Source organism: Dendropsophus ebraccatus, chromosome 5, assembly GCF_027789765.1.
Source record: "Dendropsophus ebraccatus isolate aDenEbr1 chromosome 5, aDenEbr1.pat, whole genome shotgun sequence".
In the NCBI taxonomy this organism is placed as follows: Eukaryota; Metazoa; Chordata; class Amphibia; order Anura; family Hylidae; genus Dendropsophus; species Dendropsophus ebraccatus.
The window spans coordinates 70,357,438-70,381,281 of NC_091458.1; the positions used below are offsets into that span (position 1 = coordinate 70,357,438).

Here is a 23,844-nt window from a genome sequence, read left to right on the forward strand (position 1 = left end):
GAAAGACAAGAATGTGATTGAACCCCGGTCACCATTACTGTAGATCAGGGTCCTCAACTGGCGGACCCCGGCCGCAGCGCTGCTCCCTGCACAGTAACTATCTATGAGCGCTCGAAACGAGCGCTCATAGATACCGAGCAGCAGCAGCAATGACAGAGAGGAAGCCATTGGCTCCCTCCCTGTCAGTCACTCTCGTGGCCGCAGTGGTCACAAGAGGCAGCGCTCTCCCTCTGGTGTCTGTGCTCTAGTGACGTTCCTGTGCCAGCGGGGGAACGGCCTCTAGTGGCCGCTGCAGTGTGTCCACAGGAGGAAGAGAAGAGTACGCGCAGGACGCAGGTGAGTATAAGTGGTTTGTTTTTTTTATGTATATGGGAGGGGGAGAGCGCACAGGCTGGGCTATATACTGGGGGAGACCACACAGGGGGGGCTATATACTGGTGGAGAGCGCACAGGGGGGCTATATACTGGGGGAGAGCGCACAGGGGGGCTATATACTGGGGGAGAGCGCACAGGGGGGCTGTATACTGGGGGAGAGCGCACACGGGGGCTATATACTGGGGGAGAGCACACAGGGGGTGCTATATACTTGGGGAGAGCGCACAGGGGGGCTATATACTGCGGGAGAGCGCACAGGGGGGCTATATACTGGGGGAGAGCGAACAGGGGGGCTATATACTACTGGGGGAGAGTGCACAGGGGGGCTATATACTACAGGGGGAGAGCACACGGGGCTATATACTACAGGGGGAGAGCACACAGGAGGGTTATATAATACTGGGGGAGAGTGCACAGGGGGGCTATATACTACTGGGGGAGAGAGCACAGGGGGGCTATATACTACTGGGGCAGTCACCACCTTTGTACCTAATTTTAAAGGGCTGGTGAGAGAGAAAAAAATGCCAGTTTTCCCACTAATAAGCATCAATTCTGTATGTAAATAGTTCAACAACGTTTGTGAAAAGTAACAAAACATGTTTACTACTGATGTTCAGCGCGGACCTTGACCTGACAATAGACCCTGGTAAGTGGACCTTCACTAAAAGTTGTTGAGTACCCCTGCTGTAGATGGTTGCTTAAGCAGAGTATGGAAGTGCCATAGTACCCATTGATGTAATCCAGAGACACCGTATAATAGATTTGGATTATAAAAGGTTTCTTATCAACACATGACTATCCAATGTCAACAATATTGGCTGAAGGTGTAGTGCTTGTTTATTGTCCATAAATGTGCCCACCCTCGCAAGTTAATAAGTTATCAGGATCCACATACTATACAAATATATGTCATGTTTTTAAGGCCGGGTTCAGCCAACATAAGACACTGATCGTTCTGTGACACAACAGCTGGTGTCAGTGAAGTTCATCCTGACCGGTACTGCAGTACTGACCAGATGAACTTCATTTTTTGTTTAATTAGGATGTGGGCGCATTCTCGTGTGTCCGCATTCCAATTACCCATAGAACACAGTGGAAAATGCGTCCAGAGCCGCAATTTACATTGTCTGCCCAGTCAGTTTTGTGCGGCCACTATTCATTGAATAGCAGCCGTACAAAAAAGTCAGTTTCTTGTGCAGCCGCAAGGCATCTCGGCCGGAGCGGATACAGAGTGTATACACTCAGGCCAGGATTCCATAGACTTCAATGCAACATACATTTTCTATTAATCACGGCCAGTCTTGCAATTTGTAACAACGGCTGTGATTAATTGAAAATATACATTGTGAACTCGGCCTAAAAGTGGTTAGCCCAGTATCAAAAGCTATCCCCTATACATAGGGTTTTGCATAAGGTGGGAGTCACACTGTGTTTTTGCAGTTTTTTTTTTTTTTTCCCCTCTCTCTCCAAAAGAACAGATGCATTTTGTGTGCATCTATTTTGATCAGTTTTTTTTAATAATGGAAGTCAATGGGAAAATGGATCAAAACCCATGCATAGTTTTTGTACACAAACCTTGTTTTTTGTACGCTAATAAAAAGATGCGTTTTGGTCTGTTTTTTTTTTTTTTTTTTTTTTTTTTAATCTAATGTAACAAGAAAAAAGTCTCATGAGAAACCTCACCTCGGCACTACTGGAGACAGCGGACGTGATATGTGAACTGCGTCTAGTCCCCTCAGTATATGGGCTCGGTGGTGCTTAATCATCCATAGCAGCAGACACTTGGCAAAAATATCTTCGTAAAGAGGATTAAAGATGAGGCACTCACCCCTCCATAAGCAGATGGTTACTTTATTGAAAACTCTTCATAAGCACATGGGACGCGGTTGAGTGAATGAATGGGCGACAGCCTGTTTCGCGTGATGACGTTCACGCTTCCTCTCGGCCCTGACGTCACTCCGTAACCTCGTCCTTTTAACAGTGTAATCATTACAAACACGTGATAATAAAAATAACGTTAAAATATAAAAAGAACAAGAAAACTATCCTTATACTGCTGCCATACCTAGAATCCAGTAAACATTTATCTTTAACCATGTAGATCAGGCGATCATTTAACCCCATTGGTCCCATAGCTTCCGTTCTCATAATTAACTCCGTCTCCCTCCTCAATAGTCGTTCATGTCTATTACCACTTTCCGGGGAATTTCCTACATGCAACAATCCCATGAACCGCAATTCAGACGTGTCACCACCATGTACTAATCGCATATGCGTTATCACTTTCGGGCACCCTTTTCCAGTCCTTACTGATCGTACATGTTTTGCATACCATTGAAATAAAGGGCGGATCGTCTTCCCAATATAATAAAAAACGCAACTACATAACAAGGTATAAACCACATAGGCGGTGCGGCACGTAATGAAGTCCCGTACGGTCCATTGTATGCTACCCAACCGTACCTGTTTAACATGTAATGATTACACTGTTAAAAGGACGAGGTTACGGAGTGACCTCCGGGCCGAGAGGAAGCGTGAACGTCATCACGCGAAACAGGCTGTCGCCCGTTCATTCACTCAACCGCGTCCCATATGCTTATGAAGAGTTTTTAATAAAGTAACCATCTGCTTATGGAGGGGTGAGTGCCTCATCTTTAATCCTCTTTACGAAGATATTTTTGCCAAGTGTCTGCTGCTATGGATGATTGAGCACCACCGAGCCCATATTCTGAGGGGACTAGACGCAGTTCACATATCACGTCCGCTGTCTCCAGTAGTGCCGAGGTGAGGTTTCTCATGAGACTTTTTACTTGTTACATTGGACTGATACATTGCATGCATCTCTGAGCACACGGATAGAAATGAATGACAGCAATATGGACGAAGAATTGAGTAATGTGATTGCTACTGCACTTGCACTAGATGAACCCGTTATGACCAAAGGTCGTGAGGACGCGGTTGAGTTCTTTGCTGCTTGCGATACCAGAGACGAATTACAGTTGTTGGGGATTAAAGCCCTTGAATTCAGAGTCATGTCCCTAGCTGAAAGGGAAGTGAAATTATTCTGGACTACCAACTCCCTGCAATCCTACGTCAAAAACAAAAGAGCACCCGGGGGACTGTGTTCCTATAAGGAAATATCACAATTCCATGATGATCAGGAATTTAAAATGGAATGGGTGCGGCTACATGAAAAGCACTGTCTGAATCTGACCCAACTAGTGCTACAACGCACCGAAAAGGAATACACGTTGATTGCCGAACAGCTGTCTAAAGCCAAGGGAGAACTGAAAACCCGGCTCTTGGAGGATCAATATGCTGCCTTTCTGAAAAAAGTGGAGAATAAAGTCATCTCAATACAGCGTCAGGTCAAAGAAAGGAAACGCAATAAGTCCTTAAGGGACAAACAAGACTATGATAGGGGGAAAACCTTTCATTGGAACCCTCGTAAACCAAGATGGAATAGTAAATCCAAACCACGTAATAAGCCAGAGTATTGGACTACGGACTCTGGCTCTGATTCTAACTGTGATCAATTACAGAAGTCTGCCGACCCTGGCAGCTCTGTAGCTGCCGAGGGTAACCCCCCTTTAGGAAACGGATCAGGCGGGGGCGCCAGAAGCAAAAACACAGGTGTAAAAAGGAAGCACGTTTCCTGGCGCAAGTAGGATCCACTGCCCCTGAGACTAACACCACAGGTATGGGAGCTGCCGAAGGGGGAGGAGGAGGTGGTGAACTGAAGGTGGTCAATCTTACTGAACTGACTTTGACAGACAAATGCATATCTTTGTTATCTAAGGGGCTTAATTATTGTATTGGCACAGAATTTGATTATACTGAATTCTCACTTGATTTACATAGTAGCATTAGGAAACTAAACCTTAAAAGATTTTTTCACAGCAAACCATCATATATGCGAAGTGAAGAATTTGTGGCTGAAAAGCCGATCACTGTGAGTTCACTAGGGTTCAGCATGAGCCCACGTTTTGATCAGACTGACAGAGAAGTGTTGCAGTCATTAATGGAGTTACAGGATGTCCCCTTAGAGATGATATCCCCTGAGGAGGGATTTTGTTAGGGGTACGGTGGAGTCCACGTTTAATCCCCCCCTGTCTGCTGGTTCTCCCTTGGATTTGTTTGAGCAAAATGTAAAACGTGAAATCAAAGCATTGATATATCCACAAGCAGATCGTAATCTGTCGGAGGCAGAATTTAAAGCGTTGAGATGGTTACAGTCCAGGGAAAATTTAATAATTAAACCAGCAGACAAGGGGGGTAACGTGGTCTTACTAACGGAGGAATATTATGTGGAAGAGGCATTGCGCCAGTTGGGTGATTGCAACACCTATGAGAAGCTCAGCAAAGACCCCACAAATGAGTATATTAATAAACTCCGATTACTACTGAGACAGGGGGTGGAACAGGGGTTGATGTCCAAGCGCTTTGCTGAGAAATTACTAGTCGAGTTTCCTAGCAAACCTTACTGGTATTGGATCCCCAAGATCCATAAGTCCCTCGAGCGTCCTCCTGGACGCCCGATAGTGGCAGGACGGGGATCAGTGACTGAATCTGATTCTAAATATTTGGACTGGGTCCTGCGCCCCCTATTACTCAATGTACCTTCGTTCCTCCGGGATACTAAAGATCTGTTGAGCATCCTGGATGAATTCACCTGGACTGAGGGTTTATCCCTTGCCAGCGTTGACGTCGAGAGCTTATACACCCGCATCCCTCAGGATGTGGGTGTGCAGGCTGTGATGATAAATTTGTTTCCTTTATTAGTGAATTGCTCCGGTTTGTTCTCCAACACAACGCCTTCCAGTTCGCTGACCAGTGGTATGGTCAGCGGGCTGGTACGGCGATGGGGACGCCGGTAGCACCAACTTTTGCTAATTTGTATTTGGCAGAATTGGAGGATGAAGTAATCTTTAATGTACAGAATCCCTACGTGTCTAAAATAGCCCTTTATTTAAGATACATCGATGATGTGCTATTAGTCTGGTCTGGGACCGCCTCCTTCACTGAGTGGCTGAGCGGCCCTGAGACGTAGCGTCTCGGGCGGCGTCAGACACCAGGAAGCGGCCGGGAACCGGGTACCAGAGCGCCGCGATGAGTGACCCGCCGCTGGAACCGGGGAGGTGAGTGGACGTCTTTTATTTCAGCCACCTCCTGCCCGGTCCCCCCCAGAAAGTGCCCCCATGCTGGAGCACCCCTTTAAAACTTCTTTATTACAACCACATATTTCACAACATAGACACAAATGGGGGCTGTATCAGTACAGTAGTGCAAGGATTTAAACATTTATGGACCTTCTAGCATCATAAATGAAGATTCCAGGAACTCAGAAATCTGTTCTGTACAATAAAGCTGTGTTTTAGATGGGCACTAGATTGTAATTTTTTCACATCTATAACCCTTCTCCTTGCTGCTGCCTGTACTGTCGGGTCAGTGTGATCAGTTTGTGGTTTACCAGTGAAGTCTAGGGAGTTCCCAGTATAAACAGTCCTCACAGTTTATAGATAATTGTTATAATTTGTTGAGTCTTGTACATTGGTCCTAAATGCAGCATTGCCACCACACGAGCACCAGCCTCTGCCACTTCCTGGAAACATTGTCACGTTGTGGCGGCCACACTTATTGTGAAAATAACCACCAAGGAGCTGAGAAAAGTATGTGCCCCTCCAGATGTCCCCACTGATTGTGAACTGGTAGAAATAATTACTGGCATTATTCACAGAGCTTGTATGAGATGAGAAACACATAGCTGACACTCCTGCCCATGGGCTGAAATTTCTGCGTCAAGACTACCGCCAGACCTATACCATAACAGCTATGGCTATAGCTTATAGATATTTGCTCCTATACATTCTGGTGTTATTAGTATCCAGCCCCCACATGACACAAGGAGTAAGCGGACAGGCAGGCCCAGGTGTGTGTTTGTAGAAGACATTCAGTACAGTGACTAAAGTCCATAGGTCATTGGGGGAAATGGGGGGTGGGGCTGAGGCAGTCTGTACCATGGCATAAACAGGAGTCTATTAACCCTTCTTACAACATATTTCTGTATAGTTGAATATTTTTCAAGAACTCAGGTGAGTATAATATTTTACCTCCCTTATGAATATTATCTGTTAACATGTGCACAATATCTTTATTACATTTATTGTTTTAGTTAACAATAGTAATTTTATTTGTATAGCGCCAACGTGCAGGGCTGTACAGAAAATTCTCTTTGGTGGGGCTTCACAGTTCCCATTTTACAGCTTTACTTTTGTTACTATAGGGGTGATATCCCCTCACCAAGCACTGTGTCACTTCATTGTTTATCAGGCATGGTTCCTTTGGTGGTGTCTGTCACTTATCCTGTAGCTCAGTCCCATTACCGCATGTTTAGGTCCTTACAGACATTGCCCAACATTAACCTTACCACATGCCACTTATGTCCTCAGAGGGACAGACGGCCTTCCTGTAACTGACTACTACTATCCACAGCACTGGTTGCTGAAATACATTTGCCATTTTGTTGCATTTTCCTATATAAATCAGGATTGGTTATATTTTTTGGGCTTGCTGCCTCAACCTGTCCAATATAGTTTTGCATTTTTTTGACCAAATGATTTAATCAAATGCAATCTACAGTATAAATTGTAAAAAATGCAAAGCTGCATTTTACCTGTCTTGTTATATGCAGCCGTGTTGCAGCTTTTAAAAACGATATTGGGCTGGTCTCAAAATAGAAAAGAAAAAATTTATACTCTTATACCTGATATGCTTTGCTTTTAAAATGCAGGGGATGCAACTTTATACCATTAACTTGATTCATTTTTATACTGCTGATCACTTAAGGTCCCACAACTCCCACCAGTCCCAGAAAACCCATTATACTTTTTGCAATGACTAGCTCCCAGAGCAGCCTGTTTAGTTACAGGGTATTAGAATAAAGCATAAACCAGTGAACATCTCTTCATTTTAATTAGAATGCGGGCACATTTGGTTGTGCCTGTGCTCCGATTAGTCATAGAGCACAATGTAAAGTACTCCGGGAGCCGTACTTTATACTGAGTGCACAGGCTGTCTTGTATGACTGCTGTTCACTGAATAGTGACTGAACAAAACAGACCTGTCAGTCATTTTGTGTAGCCATAGTGTATACACTATGGCCGTTGTTCCATACACACTAGTGTGATTTCACTGGTGGTTTTAGAACTTATTTTCTGCTAACAGGTTTCTCTTTAAAGGGGAAGTCCAGCAACAATTTTTATTAAAGTATTGTATTGTCCCTCAAAATTTATACAAATCCCCAATATACACTTATTACGGGAAATGGACATAAAGTGCTTTTTCCCTGCACTTACTACTGCATCAAGGCCTCACTTCCTGGATAACATGGTGATGTCACGACCCGACTCCCAGAGCTGTGCGGGCTGTGGCTGCTGGAGAGGATGATGGCAGAGGGATGCTCAGTGTCACCCCAGTGCCCTCTGTCCCTCCGTGTCCTCCTTCCATCATCCTCTCCAGCAGCCACGGCCCGCACAGCCCTGGGAGTCGGGTCGTGACATCACCATGTTGTCCAGGAAGTGAAGCCTTGATGCAGTTGTAAGTGCAGGAAGAAAGCACTTTATGTGCATTTCCCATAATAAGTGTATATTGATCATTTGTATAACCTTTGGGGGGCAATACAATACTTTTAAAAAATTTTCGCTGGACTTCTCCTTTAATAAAATCTGGCCGCACACAAACAAACCTTGGAAAATATCATGAAAATGTATAGGTCTAATAGTGGCTCTGTGTAAAATGAGGCTACTTTGCCTACATAAGTGACCTGTAGTTGTAAAAGTGAAAGTAAAACTATTACCAGAAAGCCTATCTGAAAGCCTATCCCAGAAAAAATGTTGTAGGTGACCTAGGCAACTTATTCAGGCCCTCCCTTATCCCCACCTTCCAAGTTTTCCATCAGCATAAGGACTTGTTTTCTGCAGAATGTGTTTTATTTTTTTAATGGCTCAATTTATAATGTAACATCTGATATATAGAAAACGGCTGTACTGCAGTCATCACATGTGGGTGATACTACCTCCGCATGTAGTGATAAGTGGCAGCAATAACATTGTCTGGTCATTGGCTGCTGTATGCAGAAATAAACAGCGTATGGGGTTTGGAAGCCTTTGCTCTGTTCACTGTTTGTTGTGGTGAAATAACTGGAAAGCAGCTTCTATTCACTTCAATAGTCGCTGTTCTGTAGTTACCAAGCGCCATAACAACAAGCTGTATGGAGCCGAGGCTTCAGACTCCTGTTGACTGTTTGTTTGTTACCCCGATCAGCTGATTGTCAGGGGTGTCTGATGTCAGCACCCTGCTGCTCAACTACTGATGGCTTATCCTGTTTTCAAAGTGGAGAAGGAAATGAGCCAGTGCCAGATAAGCAGTGGTTTACCTCCTGGAGAGACAAAGGATCTTGCAAATTGAAATCCATCATGGCCAATCCTCCTTTCCATGTATGTCTGTCATTGGATCCCCCTACACACATTCTGCTGAAATCAACAGGTTCAGGGGCATTTACCCAAGTTGTATTGGGCATCTTTTTAGAGTGCTAAGTATTATCTAGGAGCTTATTCACATGATATATGTGACTGTGTTTAGTATCCAGATACAGCTTATGAATACAGTTGTCATACATTAATTTTATGGATATAGGTGTTTTGTCACTGAATCATGACAAGGCTCCAGAATGTGTATGGCCACAATGTATTCCACAGCTGTCAGTGCAGTAGATACTATGTAATGGCTTTAGTCTCTCCATAGAAATCAGTCATGGACGCAGTTGGATGCCTCTCTTATGATATGTTTGAGAGGGTTCACATAACTTTCCACATTTATCAATCTATCTAATTTGTGGCTCAGATTGATAAATCTACACAAACACAGAAAAGTGCAACAGCTCACCGCAATGGCAAGATACAGACCAACTACAGACATGAAAATAGTTAAAAGCAGCCCCCCCCAACTGCTAAACAAAAAATTCCCACAAATTTGATGAGGCTCTTGGTTACCATTTGCAAACAGTGTAAACCACCCCACCACGAAAAGGTGGCCTCATGCCGGGATGGACCTACACTGTACTATGTCCTCTCCATGGCATGTAATACGCCTATGCTCTGGCCATGCAAGATCCGTCTTATACCGGCAAAAGTAATTACACCACCTGGGTGGGATGGGTGGAGTGCACGACCAAGTAGGCCCACTAGATTGATAAATCTAGGCAAATGTGTACAGACACCATTGATAGTGTTCTAACAACCTGGCAGTTGGATTACTTATTTGGTCTTCAAACTCTTCTTTACCCCTTAGGGCATTCGCGTGCAGTGCTGCTGGCCTTGGCTAGTGCCTGCATTCCAGATAATTGCAGCCAGGATATGGATTTGCCACTTTAAAAAGGCAAGTCCAGGTGCAGCCCCCAGTTATTGGTGAGTCACATGTCCTAGCTACAGCCCCTAGTAATGTGCTGGCTGCACCAGGACTTGCCACTGTCTAAGGAATCTGCTTTAAAGGGGGTTATCCAGCGCTACAAAAACATGGCCACTTTTGCCCCTATTGTTGTCTCCAGTTCAGGTGCAGTTGGCAATTAAGCTCCATTTACTTCAATTGAACTGAGTTTCAAAACCCCACCCAAACTGGAGACAACAGTAGGGGAAAAGTGGACATGGTTTTTCTAGTGCTGGATAACCCCTTTAAATCCTTCTAAGATCTTAAGTGTCAAGAAGGCTGTACTGAGCCATGGGATGCATGCTTCCTCCCTGCACATTAATTAGTCAGAGCAGGGAGGGATGGAAGAGGGAGTATATCTTCCTTGACACTTGAGCTCTGAGCATCTACAGCTGACAGATTTAGAGATGAGCGTGACTCGCGCTTGCTATGGCTTATGGCTGTATCCATGTTTTCTCATACTTCCTAGGGCTGTATCCAACTTCGTATCCAACGTCTCGAGCACGCTAATCTCATCTCTAAACAGATTTGCCTCAATTCAGCAGGCTCTCAAGCACTAGCTGCGGTCAGTAGCGTTGTGTTCTGAGACTGCATAAAGACTGTGTTCTTACATTTGCAGTTTTAATGATGATTCATAGTATTGTGCCACGTAAAACATGCAACCAGTCAATGAATGAGTGGCCGGTAATCACCACTTGGTACAGTGTACCTATCACTTTAAAAAAAACTTTGGAAATGTTCTAGAAACATGACAAAAGTTTTGCTCAGTTGTGGTCAGTGAGTGTTCAGACCTTGACTGATCACTAAAATGAGCGGGGAGAGAAACGCGCAGCCGAGCGCTTCTCTTCGCGCATGTGATCAAGACATTCCACATCTTATACTTTTTTTGGCCAAACCCGCCACTCGAGGCTGTATAGGGCTGTCCCGACACAAATCCTCTGTGTCTCCAGACTGACTGCTGCACTTGTTGTGATTGGTTTGTCATTCTCAAAGTACTATTGTATATGTATTGGCTAGTTTCCATGTAATGTCTATGAATAGCTTTATTGAAGGTAACAGCCACTGCTTGTGCTGTATGGTGTGATGGTTTGAGGTGTACTTGCAGTTTGTATCACTTTGTTCACAAGTCAAGGTCAAGAGATTGCAAAATCATAACAAGAAATTCATCCACCCCAAGCTGCTAACTCTGCATTGTTTGGTTTAACCCCTTCTATGTGTCTATTAGGTATAGAGATCATATAATGTATATTACATGTCAATAGCAGTGTCTGATCCACCTTCTGATGATTTTAAAGGGAAATTATTGTTCCTTTTAATTGATGTGGATTAAAATCTACATTGAAGAAAAAAGTAATGAAATTGTCCTCTCACTGCTTGATAGGTGTGTTCAGATGACAGAAAAAATCAGCTGTGGATTAGACCCTTGGATTTTTGCTGTGGAAATACAGCCGTGTCTGTTCTGAACATGCTGTGGATAAGATTTGTTGAATGCAGCATGTCATCCTCTATAACCTTATCCTTAGAGGGTTTTTTTGTTTGGTTGTCTTTTTCACACCACATACTCTACACTGCTAATCAAACAGAAGTTAAAGTGACTCTACCCACAATCTGCCCCCCCCCTCTCCCCAAACCAACTTGTACCTTTGGATAGCTGCTTTTAATCCACGATCTGTCCTGGGGTCCATTCGGTAGGAGATGCAGCTATTGCCCTAAAAAACAACTTTTAAACTTGCAGCCCTGAGTTAAACGGCCGTGGCCTAGAATATCCATGCTCTAACCTTGCACCACCCCTTTGTACCTCTTCCCCACCCTCTACATCATTAGGAATGACACTGGCAAGATATTTCCTATTTCTCTGCAGTGAACATTGCACAGGTGCCTTAACGATCCAGCCCATGTGCAGTGTTCTCACAGCTGATGAATAGGAGACAATCTGCCTGGAGTATTCCTAATGATGAAGAGGAGGGACGGAGGGACGGAGAGGTTGTGCCAGCCTAATGCACACACAATTTAGGCCACGGCCATTGGGCACAGGGCTGCAAGTTCAAAAGTTGTTTATTTATGACAATAACTGCATCACCTGCCAAACGGACCCCAGGACAGATCTTGGATTAAAAGCAGCTATCTGAAGGTACAAGCGGTTTAGGGGAGTCAGATTGTGGGTACAGAGTCACTTTAAAGGGGTAGTCCAATGAAAATGTTTTAAATCTTTTAAATTAACTGGTTTCAGAAAGTTAAATAGATTTGTAATATACTTCTACTTCTCAAGTCTTCACATACTTATCAGCTGCTGTGTGTGCTGCAGGAAATAATATTCTTTTTAGTCTGACACAGTGCTCTCTGCTGACATCTCTGTCTATGACAGGAATTGTCCAGAACAGTAGCAAATCCCCATAGAAAACTTCTCCTGCTCTGGACAGTTCCTGTCTCGGCCAGAGATGTTGGCAGAGAGAATTGTGTCAGATTGGAAAGGATACACAACCTCCTTCTGGACATACAGATTTTAAAATAAAAGTAAATTACAAATCTATACAATTTTCTTAAACCAGTTGATTTGAAACTCCTTTAAATGCCTGTGGCCAGCTTTAGTCCCTTATTTCTTAGATGACACTGTGTGTAAATAAACATATATATACACATACATACATACATACATACAGTATTGCGTCATGATCACTACTGACAAATGTGTTGCCTGCCATTCCCGTGCTACTAGCTGGTCTTGGTGTGACTATAGGCCCACTAGCAGCCTTATTTATCTGGGTGGGCAACCATAGTTCTGTTTATCTGTAACATTAGCAGTTTCCTATTTTGTGTAACTTCTTCATTTGCTCTTTCTATGGAACTGCGCTTCTGCTATCAGTAACTATGAGACCTGCCCTGGCCATGAGCCTAGAGCTGTGAGTTAAAGAGACACTCCAGAAATGTATTTTATGGATATATCTAAGGGCGCTATTACACCAACAGATTATCTGACAGAATTTTTTGAGCCAAAGCCAGGAATGAACTATAAACAGAGATCAGGTCATAAAGGAAAGACAAAAATTTCTCCTCTTTTCAAATCCATTCCTGGCTTTGGCTTAAAAATTTTTTTTTAGATAATCTGATGGTGTAATTGGGCCCTTAAACTGAAATTTGCTCAGGGAGGCAGTATAACATAAATATAGCTGTACTCACTGACTTATGCCCCCTAGTAAATCACTGGCAAAAGTATGTAACTACTGCAGTGATGCAGTGGTGCTTCTGCCTTTTTTTTTTTTTTTTTTTTTACATAATTAACAGCCATTTATTTCATTAATTACTTCAAATTGAGTCATGTTTGGATAGACAGATTCTTGTTTCCATGGTGAAATAAAAATGTGCCTTGTTACTTCCTACTTTTTTACTGTTAATATAAGTCTTCAGCACATCAATGCTAGACAGAGCAATTTAGAACACCGTGTTACTACCGTGAGTAAAGCTGGCCTACATTAATCCTGGCTACTGTGCATTATTTGAGATAGAAGTGTAGCATTCTTTGTAGTTGTGGAGGCGGAGGAGTGATGAACAGCTGTGAGGGTGTACAATACATAATACAGGCTATAGAGAGTGGCACATTGTAATCGAATGTTATACCCATTGTGGTATTCTTATTATAACATTCTGTAGTTAGCCTTTAAGTGAGGCTTTTATTTTGTTGTTGCAATAATGTAGCATTTACCTTTAAAGAGTTGGGCAAAAAGTATATGCTGTGATATGCCTTTGGCTTCGTTCACACAGAGCAAAACTGACGGAATCCCGCCAGCCTCCCTGTCATAATTACAGTCTATCGGAGGCTCGCGCGCCTCCTCCCTCTGCGCTGAAGAATGGACATGTCAATTCTTTAGCACGGAGAGAGGAGGCGCGCGAGCCTCCCATAGAGAATTCTCCGCCGCGGAATTCTGCCAGTTTTGGGGGAAATGAATGGCCACTGCTGGAAGTCATGTCTATTTGAAACTAATCATTCCTGATCTATTTTTCTCCTGAGATGTGTCGGGGAGAGGGGGAAGGCACCTATACAGATAAGCTGTTTCCAAATGTGGTGGGCTTTAACATCATGGACAAAAATGTAGTATAAATGCCTGATAGGTGCAGGTCTCTCCTCTGGAAACGTTGCCTGTTAGGAGAATGAAGGTTGTCACTTATCCATTGACATCTATGACATTACAGTAAGAGTTAATTTATTTGGCCTGTATGTCGTCTTTAGTGGAATGGGGACCAACATTTTCCTGAAAGGACATGAAATGCCTTTTGGAGCAAGAAGAATTTATGGCATATGCCAAGTGTATAAAGGTATCCTTGGGTAGACTGCCAAGATGGCTCAGGAAATCTCAAAGGGGTATTCCCATCTCCTCTTATATAATTATACTCGTAATGCTTATCATGGTAAATCTTTTACCAGAGTGGCCTCCTTCTCCTGATACGCTGTTCTTTCCCTGCCATTGTTGACAGCTCATGGTGTAGGTTACAGACCACCACTCTGCTCTAAAAACAGTGGTCTGGCCGGAGTATACACATTTTGGTGCAGGTTGGTTGTTACTGGTGTTCACAATTCCCATACATGATCAATGACACCTGGCAAAGAAAAAAAAAATCTTTTGCTTGAAAGATTTAATGTGGATGGAAGATATTATATAAATATGAAACGTAGACAACTTTTTTTTTTTTTTTTAGAGGATAACAGTCAACCATTGGTTGCCATTCCTTGTTAAATTTCTCCCCCCAAACAATAGTTTCAGTTGAAATTACCCAATTTCCTCAAATTTAATCTAAAGTGTATGTGTAGCTTCACAGGGTAACTACCTCCAATAGGTGGCACTAGAGGGCCAGTATTTTTTTTTTTCTTTATGGAGGGGATCTACTTTGCATAGAAGTGAATAAAGGAGTATATCCTTAGGGCCTATTTCTACTGAGCAAAAGAGGCTGAATTTATGAGCAAAGTCTGTTCTGCTGATTCTACTAGAGATTCTGCCATTCTTATTGCTTTAATGCGATTTCTTGTGCGCCTCTGCTCAAAGAATGAACATGTTACGACTCCGCTTGTAAATTCAGCCTCTATTGCTTAGTGAGAACGGGCACTTAGGGCTTATTCCTACTTTTCGGGAAACACTGACGGGGAAGCCCTGTAGTGGAGTCTTTCCCCACGCGGCTGTGTCATTACAGTGCTGTGAATATTCAAAGAGTTTCCCCACTCCCGGCATGATATTGATATGTGATGCCGCGCAGGGAAAGACTCCACTACAGGGCTTCACCATCTGAGTTTCACAGAACATCTGAGTTTCTCCTCCTCTCAGCCATCCTGTTTTATCTGATATTATAACTGTCTTGGAAATAAATAAAGATAACGTATTTAGGCTATGTTCCCACAGCATGAAAATAAGGGTAAATAATGGCTGTTGTTGTAAAATGGCCTTTATTAAAGGGGTATTCCAGCAATTCTTTTCTTCTTTCAAGTCAACTGGTTTTAGAAAGTTATATAGAGTTGTAATTTACTTATATTTAAAAATCTTAAGTCTTCCAGTACTTATCAGCTGCTGTATGTCTGCAGGAAGTGGTGTATTCTTTCCAGTCTGACATAGTGCTCTCTGCTGCCACCTCTGTCTGTAACAGGAACTGTCCAGACCAGCAGCAAATCCCCATAGAAAACCTCTACTGCTTTGCACAGTCCCTGTCTTGGACAGAGGTGGCAGCAGAGAGTAGAGTGTCAAACTGGGAAGAAAACACCACTTACTACAGGACATACAGCAGCTGATAACCACTGGAAGCCTAGGGATCTTTAAATAGAAGTAAATTACAATTATTAATAACAGCAGTTATTTTGCAACAACAGATGTTGTTTTCCATTATTTTTACATTGTGGAAACATAGCCCTGTCTTCCCTCCTCCTCCTCTTAACATTTGGCTGTAGGACAAGTGGGTGAAGCCAGAGCCTCCCCTCTCAGTCCTGCCTCTCAGCCATTTTACTAGCCAAAAATGACCAGGAGGGTTTCTCCATATTACACGGTGTGATGTAGAGAGCAAGCAAGCCCCGACCTGTCAGGTCAGCACTCACTTGCTTCTCATCCCCCCCCCCCCCCCCCCCCCCCCCCACTGCCGGTGCTATTACACGCGCCGACAGCGAGTGAGGAGGAGCAGGCCACAACCACAAAAAGCCCATGCTTGATTTTCCAGGCGTTTTGGAAAAACTTGAAATATAAGCAACACTCCAAAAATAATGTAAGACCCTGTCTTATTTTGGGAGAAACATGGTAGTAGTGAAAGGTGTATGGCATGTTATGGTCATTGAGATAGTTACATGTGTTATTTGTGGAACTACAAATGTAAATGTATCCTTAGTACTCTGGATGATGTCTATTTTATGCTAGTAGCCTCACACTGAGAAAGAATGTGTGTGTTTGTAGATGGTGAAGTGGTTCTCTGCATGTTTCCTAGTGCAGTCCTAATGACATGAGTGGAGTGTAATCTCCGGCAGCAGGGTAATGCATTCCTTTTCTTATAAGTACCCGGCCCTCCTTATTACACGGAATCTCCAGATGCCTGCCTCATGCACTTTGCTCTGTGCCTGCTTAAGGTGGGGCAGGGCGTTCCTCTTCCCAGCCTGCCCTGTGTGTGTGTTGTCTTACCTGCACATTTGCATGTTTGACCTAGCAGGATAATTGGGCCCCAAGCAACATGGGCGTTCCCTCCTTCACCAACACACAGTTTCATGTATGACTCATAAGGCTGAGGCAAAGATACCACTTCCCTAATCTGTCGTAGCCATTTTAACTCTAGCTTTTAAAACCTTTTTCTGATTTCAGACTTGTGGAACATATACATGCAGGATCCACAGGGACCTGGCGAAAAGGTACGTACTGTCTTAGTATCATATGCTCAACACTAGATCTGATAGGTAAAAACACCTATTTTCCATCAAGATGAAAAGGAACCACAACCTATATTAGCAACTTTATTGCTGCGATGCTGTCACCTACACAAATAAACCGTAAGTTATCTTGTTTTTCCAGCTCGCCAAAATAAATTCGCCTACATTTCTACATTTTATTTTCCTATGTATGATGGAATCCTAACAATCGTGATGGACTGTCACATCTAGGGTATCAGTGACATTTAATGCATTACACCTGTTCAACTAGTGTTTTTGGTTTATATATGAACACTGATATGGAGCGTAGTATTAGTTTATATGTAATAGTACTTGTTAATGTGTGTGTATATATGTGTGTTAATCATACACAGAAGTGTATGCAGGTATAAAAACACTTACCAGTAGTTATGTAATCTATCTATATGTATGGTGGACATCTCATCATGTCATCCTGCAAAAGTGACAGGGCCAGGATGAATAATAGTAGATATTGTGTGAGATGTAGACCAGTTGACAGCATGGGGGTCAGGGGGGAGTCAAAGAGGGTTAATACAAGTTCTTCATCACTCTGTAAACCTGTTTCACTAAGCTGATCTAAACATAAATAAGTGAAAGTATTTCTGGCAGCGCATCATTTATATCACAGACATGGAAAACATTGTATGCCATGAAAGCTTGTAGTACTCTTTGTCTTAAAATTTACTTTGTGCTTAGCATATGGGTTTGTTTAACGTTAAAGCCTGGATCTATCTAACATAGGCTAAAAGTGTTATTCTGGCCTAAATTCCGGACATGGGATTAGCTGAATAGAATGGGCAGACCTCTGCGCTATTCCTTTTAGCTGGATTTTGTTAAAAAGAAAGTACACAGCATGGTATTTTTATTTTATTTATGGACACCACTTAATGGCTTCTGTGTTGTTGGATGTATATATCATGAACTTCGTGATGGACTAACATGAGATATATTTAATCCATTCATTCTCCTAATGTTAACGTTTTATAGTGGTTTAGTTGCCGTCACACATGAGATAAGGGGTCTGAATCTGCTGATTTTCATGGGATTGGTTACCCTTATATGTATACAACTCTCTGCTGAAGACAAATATTTGAGATAAAGGATTTAAATCTCTTTAGTTTCACCATGATTTTGTACCTGTTGGAGGGTAATCACTGTCCTAAGGGTATGGTAATGGCTTACGGTCCTATCCTACAGACTGATACTCATTTGTGTATGGCAGAGGACGAGTGTCAGATAGCGGGATTGGTGTTCGCTTGTGGTGCCTTTACAAGACAACGATCACTGTATCATTTGTACACCCATTTAAATACAGCGACAAATCTTCTGTTTAGACAGAGAGTGAAGATTAAATCTGTCAACAAGCGGGCGTTTGCTGTGATCAAATGAGCTGACGAATGGGTGGTTGATCGCTGGCCCTTTTACACAGGCCAATTATCGGCTGAAGTTGGCCATAATCGCCCATGTGAAAGCGCCTTTATTCCACTCTCCGACTTACAAAAATAAAAGGTGTGCACTATATTTTATGGTGGAGCCTCGAAAAAATGTATATGTATACATAGATATTTATATTTATGTTTCTGTTCACAGGGGCTCCATTATAAATCTAAAGTAAAAATCTTAACAGTTTCTGATACTTCTGCTTTCAGTATTTTCCTGGGTGTGCACAGCAATTCACTTAGCAGATGAATAGATAGGTGTGATCATGGTAAGATAACTGCTTATTAGTAAAGGTGGACAAATATCTTCATATCTTCAATAGCTGTTGGCTGAACGATCATTTGACAGACTGCAATCTCTCCCATCCTCCCCATGCGCATGAATGTGCAACATGGCTAAATGTTCCAGTGTTGCCTGTAGGGGGGTGAGCCGACGCCGGACTGCCCTGGTGCTGTCTTAGCTTTCCTAGGGCAAAGGGGTCGGGCAGTAAATATCTATCATACCCAACCCCTATTGTTGATTTCTCTGGAGAACCCCATACATTTTGTCCTGTAAGGTTTGGATAGGGAAGTGCATGGGTAAATGGGTCATCTAGCGTTGGATTGCTTTTCCTCTATAGCTGTGGTTTTATGGAAAATAATAGAGCCTATGCTTACCTCTCCACTATCTAACAGTGTCCTCTCATCTCTTTTACGGGTCCGCCACTGACTGCAGGATTGTCTGAGAGGGCTGTCAATCCCAAAATGAGTTATTTTTTTCTCTTTGCTAGGCACCCTATATTTGCTTTATATTGTATGTCGGCAAACTGGTAGAGAGGTATGGTCATGTTTACCTCCGGGTTAATTCAAGCCATTCATTTCAATAGACTGAACATAGGCTACTAGGCACTGTGCTTAGTCTGTTTTACAACATATATTGTTGTTTAGCAAGTCATGCCTTTTGAGTCCCACCAAAAAACATTGTAAAAATCCTTCTGAACATGGTCATATGGCCGTAAGGGATACTTCTCAATATACATACCATATGGCATACCTTTTTGTCATGCACTGGCATCCAGTGACGTATCCCAATAGCATGATGTAATTGAGGCCTTAGTTATTGTAACCCAGGAAAGTTATCAAGCACATTATATGATATCATTGGCTTTATTGTGGTAAACCTATGACTAACAGAATAAAAAAAACTATAATTATGCCCCCCTTACAAAAAATGGCAGCCATTGTATTGGCAACTATAGAGATATAACTACTAAAGCTGTACCTCCTATGGACAAGCATAAAGCTTCTTTAATACTATCCCCAATGTTGGGGAAAAAAAAAGTGAGCTCAGCTCTGGTATGTAGTGATATACTTTTCTGCTGGTATGCTGTAAATACACAGCAAATATAAGAAGCTTTCTTAATGTCAACTTAGCCTTCATCATTGTGGTGGATCATTGGATCATTGGATGATGATCTCTATGTGAAATCACATGTACATTTTAGGGGAAGTGAGAGGCACTGTATTACTGGCTGGTCATGTGCAGAGGCCCACTGTCATGAGCTGACGTTCTTTTCACACCTTTATTTAAGTATACAGTTCAGGGTTAAAGATCCCCATAGACTTTATATTTTTGATGGCCAAAGTGTATGGGGGTCTCCCGAGACTCCACCAACAGATGTCATTAGCAAACTTTCATTAAAGTTAAAAATCTCAGACAGGTTGGGGGTGCGGGAACAGCATGCTGCTGCCAGTGTTCTGCTACTCCTCCAGCTGCAATATCACATACCCCGCTGAGGGACTGCCTGCTCAGCCAATTAGTGAGTTTGGCAGGACACAGCTGCAGTCACTGACTGACTAAGCGGACAATCCCTCAGCTAGGCTGCAACGTTGCAGCTGGAGGAGACAGGTATGTGACGTACCCGGCTGCTGGCCAAGAATGACATCCAGCAGATGAGTGTGGCGTGACAGGGGCATGTGGATAGGTAAGTATACTTTCTTTATTATGTTCCTACATCCCCCTGCCTGCCTGAGATTTTTAACTTTGGTTGGACTTTACCTTTAAAGGCCCTATTACACGAAATGATGATCGGCCGAATTCGACCGATTGACAATAATCGTCTTGTGTAATAGAAGGCAACGATCAGCCGTCATGAACAATGTCGGCTGATCTTTGCAGTCGTTTGTCTTTCAACATATTGAAACACGGTCTTGTTTTTATTTGTGCTGGGAAACCCCTATTAATGTGAATTGTTGTATTAGAAAAAGTGATAGGAGGCTTAGTAAGTATTGTTGTACTCAGCAGTTGGTATGTAGCACAATGCAAGGATCCTATATTTCCCTTTTTAGAAAAGGAAAAGAAAACTGGACACTCACCAAAATGGAAAACCTTGTATGTCTATGACTAAAGTACAAGGAATAATGCTGAGCTGAAGTTCAGGGACACACATGAGATTTGGTTTCAGGGCTGCAGAGTGTATTCTGTTGATATGTACAGCACATGTTGCATACACAATGGAAACCATGACGCAGTGCCAGATCCATAGCATAATGGATACTTCCAGAGCACTATAGATCTCACGGACTGCAGAAGGGTATGTGGCAGCTGCCTTAGGGAAAACTGCTCACTGTGACAAAATCTGCAGTGCCTGAGAATCTACACCAAACTTAAAAGTGGCTTATTGAAGCCTTATTTCAGGGTAAGGGCTTGTTATATAGACTGGATAAGAGTTGTGTTGAAATAGAACATCCAACGCATGCAGCGACACAGTGCTCCTCCTTTTCCCCTGAATTATTTATCTATTATAAGCAGACACACATAGGCAGCGTTATATTCCTAGTGTTCTGTTCCTGTATTCTGCTTGTCAGTGTACTAGGCTGTGCCATGTCGGTGCTAGCTCATTGTTCACAATACACAGGTATGTCTACTTATGCCCTGGCTTATTCCAAGTGATGTCACAGAATGCAAAGGGCAGTGGTTGGACTTTGTAGGGCTGGGACAAAGCAAACAAGCTGCATGGGTGTGTTGCCTGTGTAAAAAAAAAACTGGTGGTAATGCTCAGGCTGGGTAATGGTAATAGCAGATGTTTTATGTGTATATATGGCTGACGTTGTAGTTCTGTTTACAAAATTCACTTTGTTTTAAGAGCCGCATACAAAATACTGCAATGGGGATTTGGCATGACAGTAAATCCAGCTATGGAGACATCTTAGAGATATCTACCATGTTTCCCCAAACAGTGTCTTCACACTTGTTGTTGAACAAGAAAAAATAAACTATCTATCTATCTATCTATCTATCTATCTATCTATCTATCTATCTATCTATCTATCTATCTAATAGTAGTTGTCATCACAAACCAGCATAACTAGACAACCCACCCCCTCCATCCACCCCCCACCTCTTAGTGGCAGGGGTCTTACTTTCGAGAATGCCTTTTTTTTTTTTTTTTTTGTTAGGGTTTTTAACATGTATTCTATGTTTTGGTTGATGAACTCACATTAACAGATGCAGGAGTTTATCAGCCAAAACGAAAACTGCAGGTTAAGAGCATAATGTTAAAGCATACCTGTCATTAGAAAAAACCTTTGATATGTCACAGAGACATGTCAAACGTTTTGATCAGTCGGGGTCTGAGTGTTTAGACCATGATGGGTGAAGAAAACCACAGTGAGACAACTACGCTGCCGTGTGTTCTTCTCCCTGCTCTGTGTGATCTGGAAGGCTCCATAGACTTACGTTATGTGGCTTACCAGTAGGGTCCCACAGGATAGCATAGATAGGAGTCCAAAGGCAAATTAGTCTAAGCGCATCCATTTGTGTGCAAAAAATTTCAAACTTTTATTGCAAAATCCAGTTTACAGCAGCAACATTTTGATTCTAAGAAGTTTTTGTCTTTTGCTTGACACAGACCTCTTCGGTCAAAACATTGCTGCTGTTGAACTCTGCTGCGGCTGTCCAAGTAACATTGCACAGAGCTTGGAAAGAACGCCAGGGCGTGGACTTCTCCCTGGTGGTTCTCCTGATTGGTCGAGGTCTGAGTGTTCAGACCATGACCAGTCAAAACTATTGGCCTGTCCCTGTGACATGTCAAATTTTTTTTTTCCTATAACAGATATGCTTTAAAGGAGAAGTTCAGCAGGGAGGGGGCATGGGAGACATAATAACCCAGCACTACCTACCTCTCTCTGTGCCCCTGAAGCACTGCATCAGAAGCCCCACCGGAACTTTTTTCCCCCTAGTTCCTATGTCCTCATAACTCCGGGGGGGGGGGGGGGGGGGGGGGGGGGGGTGCTCAGCCAATCAGTGACTGGAGTGGTGTCAGCCCCAGTCATTTACTGGCTGAGTGGGCAATCCATCAGCCGAGTCGTAATGGTGGTGCTGTAGGTTTTCCAACAGCCCGGTGGGAGTCCTGGAGCATAGGGAAAGGTGTGTATTGATTGTTTATTATGTTCCTCCCTCATCATTTTCACCAGACTTCTCCTTTAATGTTTTTTAGTCCTCCCCTGCTGAGGCTAAAAGAAGGGGTTCCCAACAGTGATCCTCAGCCACTATAAACCCAGAATGCCCTAATAGGTATAGAGCAGCTGTGTCTTATCCATGACTCGTGCCTTCAGGTGAGCCGTAGTATATTTAATTTATTTTTCGTGCTCTTTGTTTGTAATCAAGTTCAAAGTTGATTCTGCACGTGTTCTGCACGTCTGTAAATTCCAATATTTACTCAGAGTATAAAAATATTATTGTATGGTACAACAAACATAATTTTGAGGACAGCTGGCTGGGATGCTAGTAAAAACAAAGATTTCAACAAGATTTTATACAGGGAATTAAAAGGGTTTTCCAATTTAATAATTTTTGTCCCATAGATAATGTCTGGCTCCATAGAGAATGAATGGAGCTGGGGATCATGTGCTGACCTTGGCTCCTTTTCAAAACAAGGCTGTCCGGGCGCCTCTTTAGAGATTCCTTGGGGGCCAGAGATCAGACCCCTCACTATCTCCTGTGGATAGGGGACAAGTAATATATTTAATCTGAAAACCCTTTTAAGGTTTAATAAATTGTTCTAAAAAAAATTCTGATGCATCTGTTGTAAAGTGGAGAGCCATTAAGTGAATGTGGTCTATGTGATTGGTGCTCGCATCTGGGAGAGTTCTGCCTAATGTAATACTACCCAAACACTATATATTTTATTTATTCTGCTACCGATATAAATGCTGATCTCACACCTTAGAAAAGTGTTAACGGAAAACACTATTTTGCCTGGGTGTTGCTATAACTGTAAACATTTTGTTTGGTTTTCTTGTTCTTTGCAGTTTTGGCTCAGGGATATTGTATTATTGTAGCATGTACATCAGATATTGCAGAAGTCTTACCCCTTTACCAGCCAGTGACGCAGCAAGAATGCTGGTTGCATACCAGCCTGTATCTGGTTCACTGGAAATGATTACAGAATTCCAAATGTTGATGGATTATAGTGAATTGTTAAATCTGCACAGTGCATTTATGAGTGCCACCTTCTTGTGTCTACATTGTGTCTACATTGGTGGTAGTGTTGAATTTACACAGAAAGATTATCTGCCAAAGATTTGAAGCCAAAGCCAGAAACAGACTATAAACAGAGATCAGGTCATAAAGGAAAGCCTGAGATTTCTCTTATTTTCAAA

At 42.7% G+C, this 23,844-nt stretch overlaps 1 protein-coding gene across 4 annotated transcripts in view; it reads left to right on the forward strand.

Annotated features, from left to right (window-relative positions):
* The window catches only part of ELF1 (E74 like ETS transcription factor 1), a 93,536-nt gene that overhangs the window by 8,609 nt on the left and 61,083 nt on the right, over window positions 1-23,844 (forward strand). For 2 of the 4 annotated variants that reach the window (XM_069970573.1, XM_069970572.1), the window contains exon 2: window positions 16,677-16,723. The exons of 1 other annotated variant lie outside the window; for it this stretch is intronic. The gene's annotated coding sequence lies outside the window, so the exon portion shown is untranslated. Of the gene's footprint in view, window positions 1-16,676; window positions 16,724-22,731; window positions 22,798-23,844 lie in introns of those variants that run through there. One more of the 4 variants, XM_069970577.1, reaches the window with a different exon arrangement.